Raw genomic sequence first — 27930 nt, forward strand, 5'->3', positions numbered from 1 at the left:
ATGATTTGCCTTGCAGAGGAATTATGTTGGTGATCGCAGCCATTCACATTAGTTTTAGTCATGATATCGAAGGTGTCGAGTGTCTCATCATTGTCAGTAATCAATACTGAAGGTGAAGTTGTAACCTCACAATCCAATTGCTGGTCGATAGTAACAATAATTTCTGAAGCTGTATAATTCTCATTACTATTAGATAGCAGTGCCGAACTTACGACGTCAAAGACATCATCTATTGGCGTATTCCCATCGTTTGATGCATTTTTCACTAGCCATTTCCCCATTGTCATCGACATTTTTTAAATTTTCTACTTCTTCCTTTTTTCATCCTCTCTTATCTCCTTTTCTCATATGAATAAATATTTCCAATAGAATATTTAACTAATAACTTAATAAAATGTTAGGTTCCAAGTGGGATAGCTCAGATCTCTGACTTCAGGGCTACTTTTTTCAAATGATTGCCTCCTGCCTGGAAATCCAGTGTCCTCTGTGGGCAAGGGGAGTGGACTTGCACACCCTCCCTTGAAGTGAAGGCAGAGTGCTGTGACCGAGGCTGTCTGTAGATGAGAATGGGTTCACGGAGTAGGAGAGGAAAGGAGTTCCCCAGAATAAACTGAAAGACTATTCTTTGGACCCTGGCTGGACAATATTTTGATAAATCAGACATGGTGAAGGAGAAACCAAGCCTGAATACCTGAAAGGGAGAAGAGGGAGAACACAAACACTAAAGGGATGTAAGAACTACCCTAATAGATGCAAATGTGTGTGTGTGGCAGAGGGAGGAGGGGTTGCTTGTCTGTTTGTTTGGATTGTGAGAATTTAAGAAAAATGTATTTCCCTGATGTGTAAAAATTGGAAAATAGAAAAATCATGCAACCTGTTATAAAATATTAAGCCTGGTAAATGTCTAAACTATACTATGGACTTTTGCCTTTTAATAAGCCAAGAAGAGAAAATGTGGATGAATGATGATTATTGTAAAGGTTTTTTAATTACATTCAATATAAAACAGAACAGTCCACTGGCATCTGAGTAAGGGAAATGTAAGACAGTGTTTCATTATGTAAAGCAATCAAGTTGTACTTTAATCAGCATCATTGTTGAATTAAAAGAAACATACCTTTCTCTCTTATAATAACATAATTGTAAAGTTGTCAATCTAGGGTTCCTATTTGAACTGATTACACTTGATAAAAATAACAAGCCATGACAAATAGAGGAGCTAGGTTTCAGCAGTTCACTAAAGAATGTCTCTACCAAGCCTTTGTAGCAAAATGTCTTGTTTACAGGGCAAATGCAGAGTTGAAATAACAACCCATGAATACTACTGGTGAAATGGCTATGTACACAAGGTGAATGCTAAAGCTTTCCCTTCTGAATGGACCTTTTAATCCAAGCATTATCTAAGCTCTGAAAAAGTCTTCAGTGGCCTTACGTACACATTAATGGGAAAAGCTGAGACTCAGAGCTGGGCTATTTGCAAAAACAGTTTTAAAGATTTACAGATGGTTGACAAATGCCATTTAAGCTTTCAAAGCCATCAATGTGCTATTGAAAAGGATTTAAAGGGAAACCCTCCCACTATAGAAGAAGACGACTTTGAAGGATCTCCATGGTAGCCTCTGTTGTTTTTTGTTTTTGTTTTTGTGTTTTTTACCCCCTTCAAATCTTTCACTGGCTTTCTTCAGCACAAAGGACCCTGAAACGCGTGGCTATGGAAAACGGCCCCTTTAAAAGACATTTTAAACATAACTAAATGTGCCAATCTGCTTTTGTTCACATGAGAACTGAACAGAACTGTTTCCAGAAAAAGCCTTTTTGCTCATGGTCAGCCTTTCAATAACCTTTCTGCTGATAAATTTTTAATATGGGAGCTGGAAATGGCAAAATAAAAGTTTGTTGATTTTATTGAACTGGAAAAATTGACCAGAAAATGTTCCCTGACTTGTTTACTTGTACTGCAGGTGTCCATCTTCTCAGAAACAGCAGAGAATCCTGTGGCACCTTATAGACTAACAGACGTTTTGGAGCGTGAGCTTTCGTGGGTGAATACCATCTGACGAAGTGGGTATTCACCCACGAAAGCTCACGCTCCAAAACGTCTGTTAGTCTATAAGGTGCCACAGGATTCTCTGCTGCTTTTACAGATCCAGACTAACACGGCTACCCCTCTGATACTTGACATCTTCTCAGAGGCGACTCCAGACATTTCGCCGCCCCAAGCATAGCGGCATGCCATGAGGGGCGTTCTGCCGGTCGCCGGTCCAGAGCACCCCCCACGGCATGCCGCCCCAAGCACGTGCTTAGCGTGCTGGGGCCTGGAGCCGCCCCTGCATCTTCTTTTACTTTGGCTTCTGTGAAAAGATTGTTTATCTGATATATTTTGTGAAAAAGAAAAACAACTGAAAATAGATGTTTTTTTAATTAAAAATAATTCCGTCTCCTTCTTTCCACACCCCATTGTAAAACACTTTTTTATGCTTTAGCTCTTTCTCTGAATTATTGAATTTCAGCATCAAACCCCAGAGTCTTCTTTCAAAAATGGCTATGTTATTGGATTAAATTAGAAAAAGTTTCAGACAAAGATTTGCTGGACTAAATATCACTTTATCTTCTGATTAAAGAATTTTAATTTGGGCAACTTTGGGGTCAGCAGCATTTGTGTCAGGTGTTAGTGCACCCATTTGTGCTACGTGCCCTTTCACAGGATAGGTAAGCCTTTTATTACCAGTGTGGCACAAATCATGCCAAAATTTAGCCTTCAGTTTCAAATAGTTGATGTTTTCAGCTCCACCTGACTTCCATTCTCCAGCTGACCAAAATGAAACTGAATTCCTTCTTTAACTCAGTGATTTAAAACACAACAAGGGCTGCCAGTATGTGTCAAAAAGTGGCTCCACACAGTTGTACAAGGCTGCATTAAGTAGGTCACACAGCGTTATCTGCAGATGCACACAAGTATTAGGACACAAATTCTCAGATTATTAACTGCTGTTTTAGCATGAGGAAATATAAACCAGTAGATAACGCATGGCATGGAGCGTCAAGACTCCTGAGGTGAAATCTTGGTCGTAATTCAGTCAATGGGAGTTTTACCATTGACTTCAAAGGAGCCAGGATTTCATCCTCCATTCTGTTCCTAGTTCTAACAATGACTTGTTGTGTGACAAGTATCAAGTTTCTATGCCTCAGTTTCCCCATCAAAAGAATGGGGCTATTGAGATTGACCTACATTTTTAAAGCACTTTGAACAGCTAAAATGAAGAAGAGGGAGGAGCCTTGGAAATTTCACTTTACTGTTTGTTCAAGGAAATGGAACAGACAGGTGCAGTAGGGAATTGAAGCTTATGCATAGAGGCCATGTAGTAAATGTATATAGAAAATTTGGCAGAGACAGCTTTAATCTGCAAAATATTTTTGTTTGTCTTAAATACCAAACTATTGGTGTTTCTAGACACAACACTGATATTTATGACCTGAAGCAAAGACATAGTGGTGGCTTTGACTGAACAGCTGCATTTAATTACCTGTCTGGAAAGATTTTCCTTTTGATCATTTTAAGAACCACACAAAAAGTGGTGGCTTGCCATCCACAGGAATGAGGTTGATAAAAAGTGGGTTAAATAAACTCTGTGCATAAGAGAAGACAAACACAGTCTATTGACCTAGGGGGTATGTCTACACAGTAAAGAAAAAGCCAGCAGCTTCCCAGTCCCAGCCGACTGGGGCTTGCAGCGCTGTTTCACTGCTCTGCAGACTTTCAGGCTTGGTCTGGAACCTAGGCTCAGAGACCCTCCCACCCAGCTGGGTCCTAGAGCCCAGGCTTCACCCTGAGCCCAGAAGTCTACACAGCCATGAAACAGCCCTGCAGCCTGAGCCTCACGAGCCCAAGTCGGCTGGCACAGGCCAGCTGCTGTTTTTTCTTTGCTGTGTAAACATACCCTTAGAGTCAGATTCTGCCACCCTCACTCACACTGAATAGTAGCTTACTCCACAAGGCTGTTGATCTCAATAGGAATACTTAAGGAGTATTTTGCAGCACTCAAAAGTTCTATCACTTCAACTATACCTTTATAGCTGATAGCTTATTCTCCTGCTCGTATGGCAATGTCAATATAAAGGTTTCTGATAGTGAAATAACTGCATCCATACTAGTATCTGGTATCACTATATTGGTTAAAAAAAATTCACTTCTCTAACTGATATAGTTATACTGGTACAAAAACTGTGCAGAAAAGGCCTAAAATGTTTTCAGTGTAAGATTAAGAATCTAGTTCTGACATGTATTAAAACCTCTGATTCATCTGACCTATATACAAGGTGCTCGAATAGGCTCTTGGCCAGCATAATACTAGAAGATCCTTACAGCCTGCCATAATTTAGCAGAACAAGCATCTACTGACATCAGTGGAAATTGTTCAGGCAGCATGATGGCAAGACTGAGCCTCCATAAGTCTGAAGGCAAGTTTCAAATGTTCAGTTGACCACAAAATAAAGAGAAGAATGTGTAAAGAATTATTCCAGCAAAGCCACTATGTAAAGATGGCCAACTGAATAACTCTGAATATAAGGATAATGTTTGCAACATAAAACATCCTACCCCCTGCTGAAACTCACAGGACACTGTACAATATAAAAAAAAAAAAACATAATATAAGAAACTGCTCTTAAAAATTAAACAAAACCCATTATAAAGTTTTAATATAAGAGAAAAGGGAAAGTATGGTGAAGGGAAGCATATAAATGAGACTAGCCAAGATCATACTGAAAACACCTTTGAAATAGAAAAATAGGAATTATGTATGTAAGGGGTGAACTCTTGAGCCTATTGAAGTCAATGAGAGTTTTGCCATTGCCTTCAAAAGGACCAGGATTTCACGCAACTTAGAATTCCTGATCTGAAGCGGGGAAAGGTTGTAGATATGCTTTCAGCTTGGAAACCTGATAGTGTCACTTTTATGAGTTTGTCTATAGTGAATGCCATCCAAATTATTTCCCTGTTTAGCTTTCCAAATTGAGCTGCAATAGCAACATGAAAGCCAGATAGGTAGAATTTAATTTAATTTTGAATTTAAGACAAACTGGACAAATTCCACTCTCAGGTACACCCATACAACCGCAGTGAAATCATTGGGGATGTATCGGTGTAACTGAAGCCAAAATCTGGCTCATATTATGCAATTGTGTTGTGCATAATTTGCAGTTGGTATTTGGCCCAGTCACTAGTGTAACTAACGACAGAGTTAATTGGGCCAATAATGTGCAATTTAGGAATACAAGTCATTTACAACTTTTATATCTTTGTTTTGATCCTTCCAGTATTTGTAGACAAATCTTGGATTCTCTTCGGGGTAGCTCATAGTGTTTGTATTCTGTGAGATATTCTGTCCTTAATGGATTCTCTCCTCATTTAAAGCAGCAGAAACTAGGAGTAGCTCCAGTTAATTCAGTAGACTCAGCCTGCTGTAAACTTGATGTGAGACAAGAGTTGGGCCCGTAGATTCTAAAGTGGACAAAGATGTTGGTTCTTTCACAAGAATTTTTTTCCCCAAATCTTTGCCAGGAGCTTGAGTGAAATGGATGTTAACAAAAATAAACAAAACACAAAGAGTTTTAAACTTTCTGGAAACCTGAGAAATTGTGAGGGGAAGGAATTTTAGTGTACTCAAGTAGAAGTCGGGAGGAAATATTGTCTCTGTATTTGGCACTGGTGCAACTGCTTCAGGAAGAGTAGGTCTAATTCTGGTGCTCACAATTCAAGAAGATATTGACAATTTGGAGAGGATTGAGAGAAGAGCTATGAGAATGGTTAAAGAAATGGAAAACGTCTTACAGTGAGAGACTCAGTTTACTTAGCTTAATAAAGAGAAGGTTAAGAGGTGACTTGGTCACAGTTTATAAGCACATATATGATGAACAAATATTTGATAATGGGCTCTTCAGTCTAGCAGACAAAGGTATAACACAATGCAATGGCTGGAAGTTTAAGCTGGACAAATTCAGACTAGAAATAATACATACCTTTTTAAATAGTGTGGGTAATTAACCTTCAAACAATTTACAGAGGACTGTGGCGGGATTCTCAATCACTGGCAATTTGTAAATCAAGGTTTGATGTTTCTCTAAAACTTATGCTTCAGTTCAAACAGGAATTATTTTGTGACAATTCTATGTCCCGTATCATGCAGGAGGTCAGACTAGATCATCACAGTGATCCTTCTGGCTTTAGAATCTTTAAATTTTTACTCAGGCATTCATAAGTGATGAGACAGTTATTTCTCCTGTACTCTGTCAAAAACACAGTATATAAGATGTGATATTTCTTATGTCAAAAACAGCCACAAAACACAAACAAAAAAATTCAAGCCTTTATACGTTATAATAAAGGGTATTTGTTTTCCTGCTTGATAATAGTGACCATAATATAATTAAATTTAATATTCCTGTGGTGGGGAAAACACCACAGCAGACGAACACTGTAGCATTTATTTCAGAAAGGGGACCTAACAAAAATGAGGGGGTTAGTTAAACAGAAATTAAAAGGAACAGCGCCAAAAGTAAAATCCCTGCAAGCCGCATGGAAACTTTTTAAAGACCCCATAATAGATGCTCAACTTAAATGTGTACCCCAAATTAAAAAATATAGTGAGAGAACCAAAAAAGAGCCACCCTGGCTAAACAACAAAGTAAAAGAAGAAGTGAGAGGCAGGTTAAATTCTAATGAGGAAAATAGGAGCATAAACTCTGGCAAATGAAGTGTAAAAATATAATTAGGGAGGCCAAAAAAGAATTTGAAGAACAGCTAGCCAAAGACTCCAAAAACTAATAACAATTTTTTTTTTACATTCATCAGAAGCAGGAAGCCTGCTAAAAAACCAGTGGGATCACTGGACAATCAAGATGCTAAAGGAGCACATAAGGATGATAAGGCCATTGTGGAGAAATTAAACGAATTATTTGCATTGGTCTTCACAGTTGAGGATGTGAGGAAGGTTCCCAAACCTGAGCCAGTCTTTTTAGGTGACAAATCTGAGGAACTGTCCCAGATTGAGGTGTCATTAGAGGAGGTTTTGGAACAAATTGATAAACTAAACATTAATAAGTCACCAGGACCAGATGGTATTCAACCAAGAGTTCTGAAGGAACTCAAATGTGAAATTGCAGAACTACTAACTGTCATCCGTAATCAGCTTCCATAGCAAATGACTGGAGGATAGCTAATGTGATGCCAATTTTTAAAAACGGCTCCAGAGGTAACCCTAGCAATTACAGGCCAGTAAACCTGACTTCAGTACTGAGTAAACTGGTTGAAACTATAGTAAAGAACATTGCCAGACCCATAGATGAGCATAATTTGTTGGGGAAGAGTTAATATGATTTTTGTAAAGGGGAATGATGCATCACCAATCTGCTAGAATTCTTTGAGTGGGTCAACAAGCATGAGGACAAGTGGGATCCAATGGGTATAGTGTACTAAGATTTTCAGAAAGCTTTTGACAAGGTCCCTCACCAAAGGCTCTCAAGCAAAGTAAGCAGTCATAGGATAATAGGGAATAAAATATAACTAAAAAAATGTATGGAGATATACCTGTCTCATAGAGCTGGAAGGGACTCTGAATGAATGGTCATTGAATCCAGCTCCCTGCCTTCACTAGCAGGACTAAGTACTGATTTTTGCCCCAGATGGCTCCCTCAAGGATTGAGCTCACAACCCTGGGTTTAGCAAGCCAATGCTCAAACCACTGAGCTATCCATCCCCCCCATGGATTGGTTCTGGTTAAAAGATAGGAATAAAATGGCCAGTTTTCAGAATGGAGAGAGGTAAATAGTAGTGTTCCCCAGGAGTCTGTACTGGGCCCAGTCCTATTCACCATATTCATAAATGATCTGGAAAAAGGGATAAACAGTGAGGTGGCAAAATTAGCAGATAATCTAAAACTACTCAAGATAGTTAAGAACCAGGCAGACTGAGAAAAGCTACAAAAAGATCTCTCAAAACTGGGTGACTGAGCGACAAAATAACAGATGAAATTCAGTGTTGATAAATGCAAAGTAATGCACATTGGAAAACATAATCCCAACTATAGATATAAAATGATGGGGTATAAATTAACTGTTGCCACTCAAGAAAGAGATCTTAGAGTAATTATGGATAGTTCTCTGAAATCATCCACTCAATGTGCAGCAGCAGTCAAAAAAGTGAACAGAATGTTGGGCATCATTAAGAAAGGGATAGATAATAAGAGAGAAAATATCATATTGCCTCTATATAAATCCATGGTACAACCACATCTTGAATATTGCATGCAGATGTGGTTGCCCAATCTCCAAAAAGATATATCGGACTTTAAAAAAGTTCAGAAAACGGCAACAAAAATTATTAGAGTTATGGAACAGCTTCTGTATGAGGAGACAGTAATAAGATTGGGACTTTTCATCTTGGAAAAGAGACGACTAAAGGGGGATACGATGGAGGTCTATAAAACCATGACCTGGTGGAGAAAGTAAATAAGGAAGTTTTATTTACTCCTTCACATAACACAAGAACTAGGGGCACCAAATGAAATCAATAGGCAACAGATTTAGAACAAACAAAAGGAAGTATTTTTTCACATAATGCATAGTCAAAATGTGGAACTCCTTGCCAGAGCATGTTGTGAAGGTCAAGACTATAACAGGGTTCAAAAAGAACTAGATAAATTCATGGAGGATAGGTTCATCAATGGCTGTTAGCCAGGATGGTGTCCCTAGCCTCTGTTTGCGAGAAGTTGGGAATGGGCAACAGGGGATAGATCACTTGATGATTACCTGTTCTGTTCATTCCCTCTGGGGCACCTGGCATTGGCTACTGTCGGAAGACAGGATATGGGGTTAGATGGACCTTTGGTCTGACCCAGTATGGCTGTTCTTATGCTCTTAGAGGTCACTTTATATATTTGAACAGGAGAAGTAGGGACTCTGTGCTACTTGGGAAGTATATTTTAATTAGAAAGGCAGAAACACACATTATATAAATATTATTTAAAAAAATATATTCATTATACTTGGGAGCAAATCTCATTCTTTTCTCACTTAATCAGCTCTGCCTGCTGCTGTGTGTTACAATATTCCACTATTTGTTTAAGCCTTGTAATATATTAGCTAAGTACAATGAATGATTGACACCCCACCAGGGGCGGCTCCAGGCACCAGCACACCAAGCACATGCCTGCGGCAGCAAGCTACGGGGGGTGCCCTGCTGGTCGCCATGAGGGCATAAGCTTTCGTGGGCTAAAACCCACTTCATCAGATGCATGGAGTGAAAAATACAGTGAGTAGTATATATATTACAGCATATGAAAAGATGGGAGTTGCCTTACCAAGTGGGGAGTCAGTGCCAACAAGGCCTATTCAATTCAGTAGGCCACTTCCACCTTGATTTAATTGGCCTCATTAGCACTGACCCTTCACTTGGTAAGGCAACTCCCATCTTTTCATATGCTGTAATATATATACTGCTTACTGTATTTTTCACTCCATGCATCTGATGAAGTGGGTTTTAGCCCACGAAAGCTTATGCCCAAATAAATGTGTTAGTCTCTAAAGTGCCACAAAGACACCTCATTGTTATCTCTGTCTGTTTTTTTTTTTTGGTGTTAAATTCAGTTCTGATTTGATAGGAATGGTTTATCTGGATCAGTTATGTGGTATTCACAGATGGGTTCAACTGTGCCTAGCCCTATGTGGGGGCACAAAGGAAGGGAAAGGGTGTAGAGCATTTCTCGTGTAGCTTCCCCCCTCCCCAAGAATCACAATGGGCCAGATCCTTCTCATGGGCTTCAATGGAGCTACAATGATTTACATTACCTGAGGATGTGGCCCATGATCTACTCCAGGCAAGTGATGTTGCTGGAACTAGCATCTCTGGAGAGAACAGGCAGGGCAGGCTCTAGGTTTTTTACCACCCCAAGCAAAAAAAACCAAAAACCCTCTGAGAGTGCAAGTGTCGCCCCTGGAATTGTGCTGCCCCAAGCAAGAGCTTGGTTTGCTGGTGCCTAAAGCCAGTCCTGGGAACAGGAACAAGTAGGGGAGAAATACATGCTGCTTCCCAAGGATGGTATTAAACAGCAGCTACTAAAGTTAGACATTTATGAATCTGCAAGTCCAAATAACCTCCACCCAAGTGTTTTAAAAGAGCTGGCTGAGGAGTTTGCAGGATTATTAATGCTGATTTTCAATAAATTTTGGAATACTATAAATGGAATAACCCAGGTAATTACAGGCCTGTCAGTCTGATCCCAGGAATGATAATGTAGTGGCTGATACAGGCCTCTATTAATGAAGGATTAAAGGAAGGTAATATAATTAATGCAAATTAATGGGGTTATGGAAAATAGATCCTGTCAAACTAATTTATATCTTGTCCTGATAAGATTACACATTTTACTGATAAAGATGATAATGTTGAGGTAATATATTTAGACTTATGTAAGGCATTTCATTTCTACCACACAACATTTTGATAAAAAAATTAGAACAATATAAAATTAACTTAACACTCATTAAATGGATGAAAAACTGGCAAACGGATAAGTCTCAAAATAGAATTGTAAATGGAGAATCATCATTAAGGAGCTATGTTTCCAATGGGGTCCCTCAAGGGTCAGTTCTTGACCCTATGGTATTTAACATATTTCTAATGGTCTGGAGGCAAACATAAAATCATCACTTATTAAGTTTGCAGATGACACAAAAGTTAGGGGAGTGGTACATAATGAAGAGGACAAGTCTCTGATACTGAGTGATCTGGATCACCTAGTAAGAAGGGAACAAGCAAACACTGTTCATTTTAATATGACTAAATATAGGTGTATACATCTAGGAATAAAGATTGTGGGCTGTACTGACAGAATGGGAAGCTGTCATGGTATAATTCCTCACTCTGAACCTTAGCGTCCAAAAGATGGGGTACCAGCATGAATTCCTCTAAGCTTAATTACCAGCTTAGAACCTGTAGTTCTGCCACCAACCAGGAATTAAGTGCCTGGTACACTCTGGTCCCCCCCAAAACCTTGCTCCCCCCCCAAGACCGAGACTCTCTGGATTTTAACACAAGGAAAGTAAACCCTTTCCCCCACCGTTGCCTCTCGCAGGCTTCCCCTCCCTGGATTATCCTGGAAGATCACTGTGATTCAAACTCCTTGAATCTTTAAACAGAGAGGAAAATTCACCTTCCTCCCTCCTTCTCTTCCCCCTCCCAGACTCTCCTGAGAGAGAAAGTAATTGCCTCAACACAGAGAGAAATTAGCCTCTCTCTCCCCCTTCCCTCCTTTCTCCCCACCAATTCCCTGGTGAATCCAGACCCAGTCCCCTGGGGTCTCACCAGAATAAAAAAAAACAATCAGGTTCTTAAACAAGAAAACTTTTAATTAAAGAGAGAAAAAACAGTAAAAATTTATCTTTGTAAATTTAAAATGGAATAGGTACAGGGTTTTTTCAGCTATAGGCACTGGGAATACCCTCCCAGCCTAAGTATTCAAGTACAAATTAAAATCCTTTCAGCAAAATACAAATTTGAACTCCTTTCAGCCAAATGCACAATTAAACTTGCCAAATAATTTGCAAATAAAGAAAACAAACATAAGCCTAACTCGCTTTATCTATCTAGTACTTACTATTTGGAATCTATAAGAACCTGTATCAGGAGATTGGAGAGAAAACCTGGTTTGCACGTCTGGTCCCTCTGAGCCCCCAGAGTGAACAACAACCAAAAACTAACAGCACACACAGAAACTTCCCTCCCTCAAGATTTGAAAGTATCCTGTCCCCTGATTGGTTCTCTGGTCAGGTGACAGCCAGACCTACTGAACTTGTTAACCCTTTATAGTCAGAGATATAAAGTATTTCTGTGCTATTAACTTTTCTTATCTGTTTATGACAGAAGCAGTGATTCTGAAAAATATTTAGGGGGCATGGTGGATAATCAGCTAACCATGAGTTTCCAGTGTGCAACAGTGTGACCAGAAGTGCTAGTGCGATCCTTGGATGCATTAACAGGCCAATCTCAAGGAGGAGCAGAGAAGTTATTTTACCTCTGTATTTAGCACTGGTGCAACTGCTGTTGGAATACTTTGTCCAGTTCTGGTGTCCACAGTTCAAGATGGATGTTGATTAATTGGAGAGAGTCCAGTGAAAAGCCATGATAACGATTAAAGTACTGGAAAACAAGGAGTGACTTGATCACAGCTTATAAGTACCTACCTGGGAAACAAAAAATTGCTAATAGGCTCTTCAATCTAGCAGAGAAAGGTGTTAAATTATCCAGGGGTTAGAAGTTGAAGCTAGGCAAATTCAGACTAGAAATAAGGCATCATTTTTTAACAGTGGGGGTATTAACCACTGGAACAATTTACCCCGGGTTGTGGTCAGTGGCAATTTTTAAATCAACATTCAGTATTTTTCTAAAAGATTTACTCTAGGAATTATTTGGGGAACGTTCTATGGCCTGTATTATACAGGAGTCAGAATGTATGGTCACAGTAGTCCCCTTCTGGCCTTGGAATCTATGAAAGGCTGAGATCCCCCCACTCACCTGTTAGGCGCACAGACACATCCCTCCTTATGAGATCTGTCCTAATGCAACAATCGAGTCTCATTTACCTTTTTAACATAGATTTTAATGCAAACTCTTCTGCAAACTTTGCATTTTAAATACTTGAATAACAACAGCCTTCTGTAAAAAATCAGCTTCTTATGCTACATATCTTTCCTTCCATTGATTGAAAAAGCTAATATAATGGGCTCAGTTATCGATCTTTGGTTATTTTGAAATGTTGTTACTGCAAGTGTGGCTGAATTTTTAAAGATTTAGCTTTTTGTTTAGATTGTTTGTTTGTTACCAGTGTTGAGAAAGGCAGAAGTAGTCATGCTATTTCCATTTGCTAGTTATTCTAAAAATCTCTGTAGACAATGTATTCAAGATGTGTACTGCATCTCTATCTTAAATATTTCTCCCTGCAAAACTGCTAAATTCTAGAACAAGATTTTCCCAAATGCTAAGGTTGAATCCTTTGGTGGAAAAACACATTTTTACCATAGATTTTCAACATTGCAGATGTACTGTGAAGTCAGCTGTGAGAATAAATACTGTAATTTAATTGTTACGAAATTCTTACAGCACTTATTTATATGATCAGATCTGCTTCTATGCTTCTGTGGGGTTACGTACTTAAATATTTGGCAATGCAATATCACTGCTTATTTGCATACTCATTTTGGAAGACACTGTAAAGAAGTAATTAAAATAAAAGTTATGCTAGTTTTATGTCAATAATCTATAAGACAGTTACCAAATTCTCTATCATTGATGATGGGAGGTTGCATTCTAAATGCCTGTTGGTAATACTCCTCTACCCCAATATAACGCAGTCCTCGAGAGCCAAAAAATCTTACCGTGTTATAGGTGAAACTGCGTTATATCGAACTTGCTTTGACCTTGAGCATCTCCATTATTAATAGACCTGCCCCTATCTGACCCCCACCTACTTCTTCCCCCGACTGACCACTAAGAACCCCTCCACATCCCTAATCACTCCCAGGACTCCCATGCTGAGCCATGCGCTGCACCGGGGAGCTGGTGCACGGAAGCGCTCACATCTGCTCTACCACATCAGCTAGGGCAAGCCCCGCAGGGGCAGGGTAGAGGGAACTGGCCCAGCGGCCACTGCCCTGTCTGCAGAGCGCGCCCAGCCCAGTGTGGCCGCTGAGCCCGCGAGGGGGAGCAGCGCGGGCAGCCTAACCCAAGGTGCCCGTGTGCATCTGGTCCCTGCCCCGTGCCCATGTGGTGCCAAGGGAGGGTGAGCCATCAGCAGATGGCTCCTGCGGTGTGTGCCCACGCTCAGCCCGTTTCTCCTCTGCAGAGCCCCGTGCCGCCTGTCTCCTGTAAGGACGCCGCAGCTAGCTGCCCACCGGGGCGCACAGAGCCTCTGACTGTGGGCAGGTAGTGTGGCGCGTTATGGACCCAGAGAGCCCGCCTGGTGCTGCTGTGAACGAGGCGCAGCCTGCCAGTCGGACCCGCTGTGTGCCGAGCCCTCCAGCGCTGGGACAGGGGCATCTACAAGGTGCCATCTAGGACGGGCACCTTTCCCTCCCCTGGATCCACAACTTCCCTGTATGGACCAGTCTTCCACAATTTCTCGGCTCTGGCTGGAACCTGTGTGACATTCCCCTGCACTGCAGCTCCCCTTCTCTGGCTGTGACTCCCCCCTGCTCCGTGTCCCCTGACCCCCCCCGAGACCCTGTGCCCCTTATCCAACCCCTCGGCCCCAGCCCAGCACCCTTAACACACTGCTCAGAGCAGCATGTCAGAGCCAAACACACTGATGCACTGATCCACTGGAGCGCACACCCCCGCCCCCCAGAGCACTGCTTTACCACGTTATATCCAAATTCGTGTTATATTGGGTCACATTATATCAGGGTAGAGGTGTAATATGATAGGGCAGGCAATGTGCTCCAGTGGACTCAGTGACAGAAGACTTGTCTCTTGCTCTTACCCTGCCTTTAACCTGCCTGCATGGTGCCACTGTGCCTCAGTTTCCCCTTCTGCAAAATGATGATAATTATACTTACCCTGTCTTTTAAAGCACTTTGAGGTCAATGAATGAAAAGTGCTGTGTAAGAGCTAAGTATTATTACCATAGTGTTGGCAAACCAAAAATAAATATTTTGGACAACAATATTTAATCTTTTAATATCTGTGATGATGGATTTGCATTAAAGACCAGCATATTTTGAGAAATTGAAGTACCTCCATCACAGTATTAAGTAGCTGTTAAGGTAGTCTGCCCATAGTAAAAGTACAGCAATACTGTGTTCAAAAGGTGGAAATATCTTGGAAACATCGTTTCCATGTATAAGGCAATGTCCAGTCTGAAAGTGGATTGCTTGGGTAGCTGTGCCTAGTCACTCAGAACGGGTTGTATCTTGTTTATATTCAGTCTCTTATTGTCAGTGTTTTGACCTAAGGCTGTTTTATCTTTCAAAGACTTCCATAAAAATAATCATTAGTACATTATCTTAAGCTAATGAAAGCCCAAGGAAAAAATTAACAGCAAGAACAGTATTTCCTCTTGACTATTTATATAAATTATGCTTTGGCTTAACTTGTTAAAAGTTTATCAGGATATAAATGTAAAAAATCGGTAAGTTGCTAAATGCATTTTCTCTGTAATACTGAGTTTCTCTGGACTAGCCTAGTGATTGGATAAAAAGAGATTGTAATGTTCTGCATTTAAAAATATGTTCTCATGGCAGATGAACAGTTTTCCAAAAGTCAGTGGAAGCCATGCATATATCCCAGGATAGATTTTTGCCCTTGTTTAATAGATGTAAATGATTTTCTAAAATACAATCTTAAGAGATTAATTGTCCCCAGTAATATCAGATAATAATAGACTAGTAGCTTGGTCTCCAACTAAAGACTTCTCTAGCATATGTTGAAAGCTAGTTAAACTCCCAGACTCCAGCAAAAAAGTTAAATTCTCTGATACGACATGTTTTAAGCATGGTAATTTGGAGATTCTTCATTATGCCTAACGGGGGACAATAAACAAAGAAATCTGGAAAAAAAACTTTTATTTTTATCCATGCTTCTGGACTATACCTGGTCTTGCAATGTTTGCAGGTATGGCACCATTTGGTGAACACTCAAGATCTGCTGGACTCTTTAAACAGACAAGTTGACCATTTCTATGGTGCAGTCTGAAATACCTATTGTTTTTCAAAAATAACCTTCCACAAAGGGAATTCCTCTCCCTGCAGCCCTAATTACTAGCCAGAAGTGCAGAATGGGTAATATTCAGTCAGGGGTGCTGGAACAATTTTTATAGTGGGGATGCTGAGAGCCATCGAAGCAAACTGTAAACCCTGTATGTGATGGAAACTCCTTCAAGCCAGGAGATGCAGCAGCACCCCCAGCACTCCTACTTTCAGCACCTATATATTCAGTGCTGGAGCAGTGACCAGCCTAACATATGAGAACTCTGGGCCTTTCACTGCTAGAAATGGAAACTTTATAGCAATGGAATATGTGGGTTCTCAACTTACTTGTAAGATGCATGTGTCATAAACAGATAGCTAAGGGTTAATGTTTCTTTTACCTGTAAAGGATTAACAAAGGGAACAAATCAGGAAACCGGATTTTTCAAAGCTCAGGGGAGGGAATTTTTTGGGTCTGTGTGTTTTTTGTCTGGCTCTCAGCTATGAGAGGGGATCTTTTCTATCTGTAAGCTTCTAATCTTCAGTTTCATAGTTGTAAGTACAAAGGTAGAAAAAACAATAGGCTGTTGTTGTTGGGGGTTTTTTTGTATTTACATGTGTGTAGTTGCTGGAATGTTTAAATTGTATCTCTTCTTGAATAAGGCTGTTTATTCATATTTTTCTTTTAAGGTTGAGGTGTATTGTCAACTTGATGCAGAGTCATGTTCATGTGTTTTTATCTTTCTCTTTTTATATAAAGCTTTTTTTAAGATTGTTTGAGTTTTTTCTCTTCTGGTTAGGTAAGGAACGAGGGGAGGGAAATTCTCTTTGTGTTAGTCTAGGAGGGTAAAGCTCTGCAGCACCAGGGAATTGGTGGGAGGGGGAAGAGAGAGGGAATCATTTCTGTTTCCTTGTATTTGGCTGTCTCTTTGTGGAAGAGAAAAGACATGCTTCTTGGTATTGTAATGTAAAGAGGTTGCATCAGTAACTCTCAGGTTAGCCCAGAGAGGAAATTCTGGGTAGGAGAGAGGGGGGGAAGGGAAGTGGGTTATTTCCCTTTGTGGTAAGTCTCAGGGCTTCTGAGTCTTGGTTTTGGCTCCCTCTGGTCTCCCCAAACCCTTCCCTGGGGAACCCCCTGGAATTTTTGGCTGGTGACAGCGAGATCAAATCTAAGCTGATAATTAATTAAGCTTAGAGGGGTTCATGCAGGCACCCAGATTTCTGGACGCTAAGGTCCAGATTTGGGAATGCTTATGATAACCTGGCACTTGCTTCTATCTTTGAAAGTGGCAATAGATAGAGGACATTTTTATATGTAGGAGAATGATGGTTAGAGATGATTTAAATAGGTTTTCTTCAGTTTCTGAGCCATTCAGTTGAACTCAAGGAATGTCTGTGTTTCTATAGTGCCTAGCACAATGGGACTCTGTTTTTGATTGGGCCCTCTAGACTCTACTGTAATTACAAATACCTAATAATAATGGCTAAGACTCTTGGATTTAGGACACCACGAATAGTCCTTGAATAACTTTGCTGTAAAGTATGTGGCCTATGTACAATAATGTGATGGTGTGGTAGACTAGAAACATTCTAATCCACATTCATTTTGAATGACTTTCATAACTCACTAATGCCTTCACTACTTGTGAGTACTGTGCCCATCCCAAACGTATGCTAATGAAACCTTTTTACCACGTCATGCATCATGTAGTTTTGTGTGTGTGTGTGTGTGTGTGTGTGTGTGTGTGTGTGCGCGCACACAGAGAGTATGCTTACACTTTGAGTTGGAAGGTGTAATTTCCAGCTTGAGTAGATGCACTATTACTAGCTCTCATCAAGCTAGCGTGCTAAAAAAGACTGTAGCTGTGGCAGCACATGTGGTGGGATGAGCTAGCTGGCCCGAGTACATGCCTAGAGTCTTGGACAGGCATGTAGCTGGGGCAGCTAGTCCCCCTCGTCACTTGCATTGATGTATTTACGCTCTAGCTCAATGAAAGTTGGCACAAGTATAGCTCCCTGAGCTAGGGATCACACCCCCAGCTCAAAAGTATAGATATACCCTGAGCAATCGAAGGAAGGACTTGGATTTCCCTTTCTCTCAAATACTTGGATGGCTATGTAGAGAATGCTGAAAAGTTTTTAAAAGTGAAGGAAAATTCATAAGTTTGGAAAGCAGTAACAGTGAAGGAGTTTGCCTTTGAATGCTATCGCAGACTTGTGACTAAACTTTTAAAAGATTTATTTGTGCAGTTGGATTACAAAATGCATGCAAAATAATCCTGACTGAGCATGCAGTTACCCCGTTGGATAGTGTTCAGTGACAGAAATTGCATGTGAAAATTTGGTGCCCATTTTGAATGCTGACAGTCTTCAAAAGTTTAGCCCTCGATGTTGTAAATCAGCAGAGAGAAAAATGTGTTCATACTTTAGGTGCACCTGCTGGGAAAGAAACCCTTGAATTTAGATTAATTAGACTGAGATTTGACTACCATTCCTGGTTATCCTCTGCAGTCTATTTTGAGCTGAGCTAAGGCTCAGTCTCCCTCTTTGTAGCTGCAAAATGGGCTCATATCTGAGCACATGCCTCTCAGCTACCAGGCTGCGTGTGCAAATCAGGTAGTTCTTCGAGTGATTGCTCATATCCATTCCAGTTAGGTGTGCGTGTGCTGCGTGCACGTTCGTCGGAAAACTTTCTTACCCTAGCAACACTTGGCGGGTCGGCTGGGCGCCCCCTGAAGTGGCGCCACTATGGCACCGGATATATACCCCAGCCGACCCGACTACCCTTCAGTTCCTTCTTACTGCCCGTGTCAGTCATTGGAACAGTGGAGTGCGGCTTAGCTGACCTCCACCTTCCCTAGCTACTCGTAGTTTTTTCTCGTTGTTGTCGTATACATAGTTGTTGTTCTTGTAGATAGATAGATATTTATTTATTTAGATTTAGTTGTAAGTTCTTAAATTAATAGTATAGTTAGTTGTTACTAATTAGCGGGGTTCGGGGAGTAGCCCCTTCCCCGCACCCGGTGCCGGAGCTCATGCCCGGCTCACCGGGTTTCAAACCGTGCTCAGCCTGTCACAGGCCGATGCCAACAGGAGACCCACACGACTCCTGTTTGAAGTGCCTCGGAGAATCGCACTTTACTGCTAAGTGCTCGATTTGCAAGGCTTTCAAGCTGCTAACTAAAAAGGAGCGGGACATTAGACTAAAACAGCTCCTCATGGAAGCACCTTGACACCACCACACTCAGCACCGAGCGTCGGTCAGTCGGTGAGTAGAGGCACTCCCACGGCACCTGATTGCACCGGTACGCCTAAAGACTCCCAGCACCGGCCGGCACCAAAGTCGACTCCACGTCACTCCGTCTCCCCGAGGCCAAAAAAGGCTAAGACTTCTGCTGCCTTGGCGACGCCCATGCTGCAGCCAGAGAGTGCAGCCAGAGAGTGCGCCCAGATCGGACCGCCCAGCGCCGATACCCACCGCGGCCCCGATGAAATCGGCACCATCGATTCCGGTCCCGCGCGGGCTGTCGAGTCTGGCACCTGATAGCTCCCCGGCGCGTACCGCGGTAGAGCTCACCATGCCATCCACGCCAGAGGCGTTTTCGGTGGCGAGAGACTTGATCGCCCTAATGGATGCGGCACTGCCCCTACCCCCGGCACCGCCAGTGCGAGTAATCCAATCTTTGGGCAAGCCAACCCTGACCAGACCACCGTCTGTTGGCTCAGCGGACCGGGACCGCTCAAGATCGCGGTCCCGCAGGCGCTCCCGATCGAGACAACGCTCCCGCTCTTGACGCCGCTCGCAGTCCCGGCACGGTTCCTCTACACAGCACCGGCGAGACTCGCGGCACCAGTCAGACTCACGCTCTCCACCTCGCTATTCGCGGCACCGCTCTAGTTCCCGGTGCCGACCCAGGCACCGTACCTCCCAGAGCCGCTCACGTCGCAGGGACTTGAGATCCCGGTCGACCTCCTGGCACCGGTCTGGTCGCAGGTCCCGGTCTCGATCACGGTACTGTTCGGAATACCGGCACCGATCCCCGCTACAGAGGGGAGCGAGGTCCGTCGGAACCTCAGCCCAAGGTTTCTCTCCTCCTCCATGGCCCTCCAGGCAGATGTCGGTGTCCTCCCACGTGGACAGTTACTACGACCAGGACCGCGATACGGAGGTGCCTACCAGGGTCTTCCAGGATGTCCGGCCTCAGGACACGGGACCTCAACAGTGGTCGTTTTGGACACCCTGGGCGTACCACCAGGCCCAGGGTGCTCCTTTAGCCCAGACCCGCTCCGCTCCCTTGGACCATCGGGCGCCTGAGGCCACCATCAGCCACCCCCCCCGCGCAGCTGGGACAGAGGAGCAGATGATCCATCCGCCAGGCTCCCCAGTACCGCTAGAACAGGAACCGACCCATGACCAAGAGGCCATTCAGGACCCTCTCATCCCCTGAGTACCATCCTCCTCTTCTCCAGATGAGGCGGTGGCAGGGACCTCATCATCAGGGCCCCCACTGATGGACCTCAGAGCTCATCAGGACATCCTTAGAAGGGTAGCGCTTAACATTAACCTCCCAGTAGAGGAAGTCCCGGAGGTCAAGGACCCCATCATGAGCATGCTGTCAGCGGATACCCCTATTAAGGTGGCTCTGCCATTCATTAAGACCATCCAGGCCACTGCCGACACCTTATGGCAGTCCCCAGCCTCCATTCCCCCTACGGCAAAGGGAGTCGAGAGGAAATACATGGTACCCTCTCAGGGGTATGAATACCTGTACGTCCACCCTCCTCATTAGTTGTCCAATCCGTCAACGAAAGGGAACGCCATGGCCAACAGGCACCAGCCCCCAAATCTAAGGAGGCTAGGTGGATGGACCTACTGGGCCGCAAGATGTATTCGGGAGGTGCCCTGCAGCTTTGGGTGGCCAATCAGCAGGCTCTCCTGAGCCGTTATAGCTACAACACCTGGGCGGAGGTGGGTAGGTTCACAGAACTCCTACCCCCGGACTCGCGCCAAGAATTTGCCGCATTCCTGGAAGAAGGGAAGAAGGTTGCCAGAACCTCCCTCCAAGCTTCTCTCGATGCGGCCGACTCGGCAGCCAGAACTCTAGCCTCAGGTATCACTATGAGGCGTATCTCCTGGCTCCAGGTCTCCAACCTGCCACCCGAGCTCCAATACACCATCCAGGACTTACCCTTTGATGGCAAGGGTTTGTTCTTTGAGAAGACCGACCCTAGGTTGCGGAATTTAAAAGACAACAAGGTCATCATGCGCTCCTTGGGCGTGCATACCCTCGTGACCCAACGTAGACCCTTCCGGCCTCAACCCCACCGCCTGTACTTTGTGCCCCGGCACAGGCAAGACTTCAGTAGAAGGTGCGGGCGGGGTGGCCGTAGACACCAGTCCGGGCCCCAAGGGAGTCAAAACCACGGGCCCCCAAAGGCACCTCCGGGGCCTAAGTCTACCTTTTGAAGGTACGCACGAGGACGGCATACCAGTGTCAGGACAGGATCCTTCTCCAACCGTCTCTCCTACTTCTTCCCGGCGTGGTCCCAGCTGACCTCAGATCTCTGGGTCCTACGCACGGTGAAACAAGGATACCACCTCCAATTTGTTTCATCCCTGCCTTTTCACCCCCCAACCCAGTCCTTCTCACGACCAAGTCCTCTTACAAGAGGTGCAGTCTCTCCTCGCCGCAGGAGCAATAGAGGAGGTCCCATCAGATGAGAAGGGGAACGGGTTTTACTCCTGCTACCTTCTCATTCTCAAGTCCAAGGGAGGCCTCAGGCCTCTCCTAGACCTGCGAGGCCTCAACAAGTTCATGGTCGAGTTGAAATTCCACATGGTCTCCCTGGGGACTATCATCCCATCCTTGGATTCTGGAGACTGGTATGCCGCCCTCAACATGAAGGACGCATACTTCCACATCGCCATCTTTCCTCCGCACAGGAGGTATCTCCGCTTTGTGGCCAATCACCAGCACTTCCAATTTACTGTCCTCCCCTTTGGCCTCTCCATGGCCCCAAGAGTGTTTACGAAGTGCATGGCCATCGTTGCTGCCTACCTCCGCCGGCAGCAGATACATGTATTTCCGTATCTGGACGACTGGCTCATCAAGGGAACCTCCCAGACTCAGGTCCGACAGCACGTGAGCATAATCATGGACCAATTCTCCTGGTTGGGGCTGCTCCTCAATGCGGAAAAGTCCACCCTGGTTCCCACACAAAGGCTGGACTTCATAGGGGCAACCCTGGACTCCACTCAAGCCAGGGCCTACCTCCCTCAGCCGCATTTGCAGGCGATTGTGACGATCATTCGAGGCCTGCAGACCTCCCCAACCACCGGCTTGCACGTGTCTCGGTCTACTGGGCCACATGGCCGCGTGTACTTACGTGACCAAATATGCCAGGCTCCGCCTGTGGCCCCTTCAGACGTGGCTCAATTCAGTATACCATCCGGGCAGGGACCTGATAGACGTTCTGGTGACAGTTCCCCCGAGCACCTTACGCTCCTTCGACTGGTGGCTAACTCCCTCCCTGGTGTGTGCAGGCCTACCATTCCATCCACCACAGCCCTCACTGTCCCTAACGACAGATGCATCATCTCTCGGTTGGGGGGCTCACCTAGGTCACCTTTGTACGCAGGGCCTTTGGTCATCGCAGGAGCTGACACTCCACATAAACGTCCGGGAGCTAAGAGCAGTCCACCTCGCGTGTGAGGCGTTTCAGCAACATCTTCATGGCCGTTGTGTCTCAGTGTTTACGGACAACACAACGGCCATGTATTATATCAACAAACAGGGAGGGACTCGCTCTTCTCCGCTGTGTCAAGAGACCTTTTGACTCTGGGACTTCTGCATAGCCCCCTCGATAGACCTGGTGGTGTCCTTTCTTCCGGGGGTTCAGAACACTCTGGCGGATCAGCTGAGCAGATCCTTCCTCTGTCGCGAATGGTCGATAAGACCAGACGTTATTCATTCGATCTTCCAGAGGTGGGAGTTTCCCCTCACAGACTTGTTCACTTCTCGCACGAACAGGAAGCGCCAAGCGTTCTGCTCCTTCCAGGGTCTTTCACCGGAAGAGTCGGATCAGCATCGTGCCAGCGTGCTGGATCGTGCAGAACAGTTGCACACGTGCTGTGTGGCCGGTCCACCTTCTCTGTCTGCTGCGTTCAGCAAAGATTTCCTAATTAAATCGGCAGGGACAGGAGCGGCATCTTGATTCTGATTGCGCCAGCAGGCCAGACAGCATCTGTTACACCACCCTGCTGACGCTGCCCATGGCCAGCCCAGTTACCCTGCCACTCCTTCCGACCTCATAACGCAGTCTTACCACCCACGGCAGTCTTCACCACCGGACCTGCAGGCCCTCCACCTCACGGCGTGGCTCTGCATGGTCTGACACATAGGAGTACACTGTTCCATCTCGGATACAGCATATTCTCCTGTAGTAGCAGAGAAGCCGTCCACTCGGTCCACGTACCTGGCAAGTGGAAACGTTTCTCTGCTGGTGTACAACACGGAACGTTACTCCGTTTAGAGGCCTCAATCCCCGTTTGTTCTGACTATCTCTGGTCTCTTAAGCAATATAGGAGCTGGCGATATCTTCTCTGAGGGTTGCACTTGGCGGCTATCTCCATATCCATCCTGGAGAGTGGCCATCTCTCTGTGTTTCCCACCCCTTAGTCACCAGGGTTCCTTAAGGGCCTGGAGTGCCTCTACCCTAGTACGCCGCCCTGCCCCCACCTGGGGACCTCAACTTAGTCCTAAAGCACTTATGCATCCGCATTTGGCATTAGCGACTTCGTCGCTCCTGTACCTGTCGTGGAGACGTCTTCTAGTGGCCAATTACATCGGCCAGAAGGATTTCTGAACTTGGGCGCTTACGGTGGACCTGCTGTATACTGTCTTTTCACAAGGACAAGGTACATGGCGGACATCATCCGGCGTTCCCTCCCTAGGTAGTGTCGGCTTCCATACAACCGGACATCTTCTCCCGGTTTCTTCCGAAGCCTCACTCTTCTCGACAGGAGCAGCAGTTACACTCCTTAGATGTCCGTAGAGTGCTCACTTTTATATCGAGCGGACAAAGCCGTTCCAAGACGGTCGCATATCAGTGTATGAGGCAGTCGGCTGAACGGATGAAGGTCTAGCCGGATTCCTCCGAGTAGGATTCTCCTCATGTGAGGTTAACCGGTGTGCATACGCACATACTATGACCTGGCTCATGTCCCTTCGGGCCATCTCACTGCGCATTCAACCAGAGCTCAGGCTTCATCAGCCGCTTTCCTGGCCCACGTGCCTATCCAGGAGATATGCCGTGCAGCGACCTGGTCATCGGTCCGCACCTTTGCTTCGCACTATGCTCTGGTTCAACAGTCTAGAGATGATGCAGCCTTTGGCGCAGCGGTTCTGCACGCTGCCACATCTCACTCCGACCCCTCCGCCTAGGTAAGGCTTGGGAATCACCTAACTGGAATGGATATGAGCAATCACTCGAAGAAGAAAAGACGGTTACTCACCTTTGTAACTGTTGCTCTTCGAGATGTGTTGCTCATATCCGTTCCAAACCCACCCTCCTTCCCCACTGTCGGAGTAACCGGCAAGAAGGAACTGAAGGGTGGCCAGGTCGGCTGGGGTATATATCCGGTGCCATAGCGGCTCCACTCCAGGGGGTGCTCAGCCGACCCACTGAGTGTTGCTAGGGTAAAAAAAGTTTTCCGATGAATGTGCATGCAGCACGCGCACACCTAACTGGAATGGATATGAGCAACACATCTCGAAGAACAACAGTTACAAAGGTGAGTAACCGTCTTTTATAGGCTCAAATACCCAAACTTGCACCACAATTTGGTTTCTCGTGCTATCCTTTTGAAAATTTAGCCCTTGGTATTCAGCAGGATTTCCTACAGAAAATGTTACTCAATGCCTATAGGGACTCCTAGCAAATCAGATATGTTTGGAAGTAATTTAATTACTACACTGGTGGCAGACTGGCACAGGGTATAATTAAGAAAGATATCATTGCAATGAGTACCATTGCCTCTGCAATTATTCATGCAAATCTTTGTATTTTCTGCAAAGATGTTGTTTGTTCCCTGACATGATTCCTAGTCAACTCCTGGATAACTGGTTTAAGAATTCAGACTGATGGGCTGCTGCTGTTTGTTTGTTTCTCGCTCTCTCTCAAATTACCTCTTGCCATTTGCAGTACTCTAGCCTAATTTAGTGGTGCGTTAATTTAAAAATGTTTCTGTCTGATGTTATATTTATTCACATTATGAGCCATATACTGCCTTCAGCAGTTATTTTCATGGCAGAATTCCCACTGATGTCAGAGGGAGTTGCACATGCATTTTAATGGTAATACATGGCATTGTTTCCCTATTGTAAAAATATGTTAAAAGGATTGTGGGATTCTAATAATTCTAAGTTTAACTGTGTGTTTATATGATTTATTTATCATTATGGCAAACAGGAGTGTATTAAATTTGAACAGAAATGCTTCTGGCTTTAGTTATTTTGTTTCAAGTGTGTGAACTGGAAATGCTATAGATTTTGGGCCAGATCCATAGCTTTGTTGAAGTCATTTGAGGACTTGGTCCTTTAATTTGAAGTTTTGTTTCATCATGACATTGAAAATACTATGTTACAAGCATCCTCCATTCCCTCTTCTCTTCACGCAAGAGCCAGATTCTGCCCTGGTGCTGACAAGCTAGCATAGAGATTGGGAGGAGGAGGGAGCAGAAAATGCACACTTTGAAAAAAGAACCCTGCTAGTGTAGACCAGAGTTCCATAAGACAATCCAAAACACTCTTTACTACTTTTCCCAATAGGAGCAATGCATAGGATCACTGTCTACCAGCTAGCTCTTAGAGCTGATAGGGAGCATGAATGCAGTTATCTAAACCGATAGACATGCTCCTTGTCCTGAAGTCTGTTCCCTCTTGGAACATGATCCTAAGCCTGGCAGGTTAACTGGGAGTCTCCTTTATTGGTCCCTTTGGGCACTATTGAGAATTTCTGTTTGACTGCCCAAACTCTATGAGTTTACAGCATTGCTGATATGACCTTCTATGGCTGCCTATGTTAACTCGACAGGCCCAATTGTGGAACTGTTACTCATATAAGTAGTCCCTTTGACTTCACAGGGACTTCTCTCATGCGTAAGTGCTCATCAGTAAGAGTAAGGGCTGTGCAGTCTTGCTGAATCACTACACACAATGGCAGGAATTAGCCCAAATGGCAGACAGGCTAATTGGACTTTATACGGGACATTTTTAGTGTGTAGAGGCTCTGGTGCATGCACAAAATGTGCTCACCGCAGCCTCCATGTATGGAGGTCCTTGTCCGGCTGACTGGAGGAAAATAGTTGTTCCCCTTTAAGGGCCTTCCCTTACAACAGGGAGATGAGGAGGAAATGGAAAGTGATGGACAGGAAGGGCTTGAAGCAGCTGAGCTCAATTTAGGGGTGGGTCACTGGCCTTTCCTGTTGACTAGAAGAATAGGGGAGCATTTATACTCCATGCAGCCCCAGAGAAGCCCTCTTTTACCAGGATTGGGCTGGCAACACCCACCCACCCATGAAATTTGCAAAAGGACCAAGTTCCCTCATGAACAACTGTGGGCATTATGGTAATTGCCCTTTTTCTTGGAGGCTGGGAAGGAATTTTTCCCAAACAGCTGCATTGGGCATATTGGATTTTTTCACAGTTAGTCTGGGACCCAGTGGGGTGGGCAGGGGGGTTAAATTATAATGTCGCAACTTAGTATCTAAAACTTGAGGTGGATGTCCAGTGTGGGTACTCGGTATGGAAGGGATATGGTTATCTGATAAAATGGACTGGGAAAGTGTTTGAAGAAAAGCATCCTGTAAGGGAGCTGAATAAGGCGAGGTTGGGTTCCTACATCCTGTACATCGGGGAGCCAACCCTTTCTTTTTTCTTTTTTTTTTTCTTAGCCTTTTTAAAGGAGCTAAGAAAGGGGGTCTTAGGGCTTGTACATCTGGAGCAGTGGGGAGCTGAGCCCCCTTTCGCCTCATACAAGGGCAGGACAGTAGGGATTACAGGAATGGGATTGCAGGGACCAGGTTGGAGATTATGTGGAAATGATGATGACCTGCAGGGTACAATTTGTCACCAGATACTCCCAGATATCTTAAGTGAATAAAGTTGTGACCTAATTAAACCACATCCATTGCCTCCTATCTGACTTGCAGCATGGCTGGACAAGTGGTATAAGTGGCCCAAAAGAGTAACTAGCTTCTAAACACAACTGCCTGTGCAAATGTGTAATGGCATATGCCAGTAGAGACCTAGACTTCGATGTGCACCAGCACTTCCATGCTATTGAAAAATTGGCCATGTAAGGCTTTATTGGGCAAGTATGTAAGTAATGTGCTTCCATGAGGTATGCATTTCTGTTGTTCTGTTAACTATGGGTAAACTTATTTTATGGATAACATTTTGTGGTCCTGTTGCAGACAAATATTTTTGTTTTGTGTTATGTTGTAAAAACAGAGAAGCTAAGAAAAGAGGGAAGGGGCAGTGTGGTGTGTATACACACAGAAAGAGAGAGAGAATAAAATGTGTATTTAACTGGTAGTTTTTAAAGAAATTTCTAAAAGTTTGTGTATATTGGGAGTGACTTGTACTGTTCTGGTGCATGTCCACAGTAGGAGCAAGGAATGAAAGCTGGTTGCCTATGTTATGACCCTCTGAGGCCATGTCTATACGACGTGCCGTATCGGCGCGTTAAAATCGATTGCTCGGGGATCGATATATCGCGTCTCATCTAGACGCGATATATCGATCCCAGAGCGCGCTTAGATCGATTCCGGAACTCCAGCAAGACGAACGGAGTTCCGGATTCGACATGGCAAGCCGCGGACATCGATCCCGCGCGGTGAAGACGGGTGAGTAAATCGATTTTAGATATTCGATTTCAGCTACGCTATTCTCATAGCTGAAATTGCGTATCTAAAATCGATTTTATCTCGTCGTGTAGACTTGGCCTAAGATGTTGCAGATGAGCCAGTCTGTAGGGTGCTTGTGACAGGTATTACCAGCTGCGTCCTAGGAGTTAGGATAGGTGAGGTCCTTGGGGTTGTATGTGTATCATCCCTGCTGTGCAGATTAATCCTACTATTAAGAGGAATCAGTTAGTCAAGAGAGCTAGGCTTGGTCTGTGTGAGCCAGAGCT

At 44.3% G+C, this 27930-nt stretch overlaps 1 protein-coding gene across 1 annotated transcript in view; it reads left to right on the forward strand.

Annotated features, from left to right (window-relative positions):
* LGR5 (leucine rich repeat containing G protein-coupled receptor 5) overlaps positions 1 to 27930 on the forward strand; it is a 143415-nt gene that overhangs the window by 34856 nt on the left and 80629 nt on the right. The gene's annotated exons all lie outside the window — the stretch shown is intronic.

Source organism: Chelonoidis abingdonii, chromosome 1 (genome assembly GCF_003597395.2).
Source record: "Chelonoidis abingdonii isolate Lonesome George chromosome 1, CheloAbing_2.0, whole genome shotgun sequence".
NCBI lineage: Eukaryota > Metazoa > Chordata > Testudines > Testudinidae > Chelonoidis > Chelonoidis abingdonii.